This window comes from Pyxicephalus adspersus, chromosome 1 (assembly GCF_032062135.1).
Source record: "Pyxicephalus adspersus chromosome 1, UCB_Pads_2.0, whole genome shotgun sequence".
Classification (NCBI taxonomy): domain Eukaryota; kingdom Metazoa; phylum Chordata; class Amphibia; order Anura; family Pyxicephalidae; genus Pyxicephalus; species Pyxicephalus adspersus.
The window spans coordinates 170,853,280-170,855,785 of NC_092858.1; the positions used below are offsets into that span (position 1 = coordinate 170,853,280).

The 2,506-nt window shown below is 43.1% G+C and overlaps 1 protein-coding gene across 2 annotated transcripts in view; it reads right to left on the bottom strand.

Annotated features, from left to right (window-relative positions):
- The window catches only part of STYXL2 (serine/threonine/tyrosine interacting like 2), a 45,334-nt gene extending 43,457 nt beyond the window's left edge, over nt 1-1,877 (bottom strand). Inside the window, exon 1 of one of the 2 annotated variants that reach the window (XM_072398379.1) lies at nt 1,776-1,877. The gene's annotated coding sequence lies outside the window, so the exon portion shown is untranslated. Of the gene's footprint in view, nt 1-1,426; nt 1,563-1,775 lie in introns of those variants that run through there. The other variant, XM_072398381.1, reaches the window with a different exon arrangement.
- Between the last annotated feature and the right edge of the window lie 629 nt (nt 1,878-2,506).

A 2,506-nucleotide genomic window follows, 5' to 3' on the forward strand; every position in this document is an offset into this window, starting at 1 on the left:
CAGAGTGATAATTCAACTAGGTGAATGTATTGAATTCCTTTAGTAAATTAACACAGATTTAAGGTAGGTACACACATGAAATTATTGTCGTTAGAATAAGAACGACTAACGATTATGCACGATTATATTTGAACGATCGCATTGCGCCCATATCTGTACATGCTGTAACAATACGATCGTTCAAAGATAATCCACCATTATGTACACACGCTAGATACGATTGTTAGAAAGATGCAGGAAGTGACATGTAAAGGAGAAAGTGTATTGCAGAACAATCCATGATCACTGAACGACCATACACACGATAGATAGCGAATGATCGTCGCTCAATCAGATCCGCCGGGACATTTCCAACGACAATCCTCGTTCATCGGCGATGTTGTGCACTTTTTTTCTTAATGATTATTGGACGAACAGTGATTAGTCCTTCGTTTCCAACAATAATTATTGCACGTGTGTACGCAGCATTACACGAATTAAACATACAAAGGATATCACATTAATATAATAGGAACACAAAAGCTATTGTATGATACTTCCCCAACTCTTAGATTGTAAGCTCTTCGGGGCAGGGTCCTTTCCTCCTCCTGTGTCACTGTCTGTATCTGTCTGTCATTTGCAACCCCTATTTAATGTACAGCGCTGCAATTTATGTTGGCGCTATATAAATCCTGTTTAATATTATTAATAATAATAATAATAAAAGCTAGAGAGACATGAACGAGCTGCGTATGCAAGGAATTTATACATCGATCAAACATTTCATTCACTTTGCACCAAATCACAAAACAATCAGAGACTTACAATAGTGCTGCTGTGAACAGATGGAATCGAAATTGTCCCGATCGATTTTTGGGAAACTGGTCGATTGGATTAGCACACATGTTGGATGATTCTCGCCCGATACGAACATCTCGGGTGAGAATCTGACATGTACAGAGGTCACCCCACATCGTTTATGGATCCGTCCTGATGGACCGATAGAGAGGGACCACTATAGAAGCAAAAGGAGGAGAGCACAGCGGGGTGCTACTCGCTCGTTCTCCCCCCTTCCCTCTCCATAGAGTGGAATGTATTATTATTATTATTATTATTATTATTAATAATAAACAAGATTTATATAGCGCCAACATATTACTCAGTGATGTACAATAAATAGGGGTTGCAAATGACAAACAGATACAGACAGTGACACAGGACGGGGAGAGGCCCCTGCCCCGAAGAGCTTACAATCTAAGAAATAACTCTTATTCGTTCATATTTCAGTCTTTTTGCTGGATCATGAAAGATGATTTCCGGCGACAATAATTGAGCGCGTGTATGCAGCCCTTTGGTAAAGTATTTAACCAATTTGTCGCCACATTCCAGCAGTCGATTGCTCGCTTTCTGGCAATGGAAGTTACAATGGAACGCTAAAAATGATCACCTGTACAACCAGCTGGAACCTCGACCAAAGAGCTTGCAATCTGAAATCGATTTTCCCCATTATGAGTCGCCCAGTTGTCACGGCCGTCTGCCCAGCTGATTCTAATTTAATAAACACGGCTGTTGGACGGAGCCCAGGGACTGCGCATTAGACCAGCAGCCGGCTCGCTCTTGTGTGTCCTTAGCAGGCGCCTGTCATGGGCCGATGAGGGCCGCAGACAGCTGGCCTGTTAAGTTGAGCTCCAGCTAAGCGTGCAGAGACCCCCACAAAGCAGCGCGCTTGTCACCCCCAGAGCTCAGAATCGCTGACAGTAAGACGGGACAAAAGAACACGAAATGTAAAGCTTTACCTGGCGTCACGGGTGGGTCACCTCGATGAGAATCACCGACTCATTCAGGGCCCTGCGGGGCGAAGTCACAGGCTGCGAGTGCTAAAGCCACGCTATATTTAGTAGCCGGACAGCATTGGCTGCTGATAGCGTGTCCCCAAATGGAATGTCAGGAGGAGAGGGGGGCAGGGACACTGCAAATCTCATCATGTGTGACACAGCAACACAAACTTACACACAGGTGAAAAGTATGGGCCAAAATGAGGGGGGAAGGGGGGGGTATGAGAAAAGATGCTACAATGTTTCTTTTTTTTATATTCTTAGATATAAGTGAATGTGATCAGCGTAAAATGTGCCACAAATTGTATTTTTTATTATTTTAAGTGCTTTGCTTGCATTGGTGCCATCAGAAAAAAACGTCGCTCAATTATTAGTTTTTAGAACCCATTTATGGGCAAATATTGACTCCTCTTACCAAATATATCCATCAGTCCGCCATCTCACAGCATCTTTTTCAAGTCTAATCCAGCGCTGCATTTGTGCCCAGCCGGTTCCCTTGTGTTGCGGATTCTTTTTCTGGATCCTAAGAGGATCCCATCGCCGGACAGCCAATAGGAAATGACCTGGACTCCTATAAAAGAGAAGAACTGGAATCATTAAAAAGGGGGACAAATGTGCCCATGTTCATTTTTTTTTTCTGAGATGATCACAATCGTTGATGGGTGATAATGTAACGGTTGTACAGAGTTTTG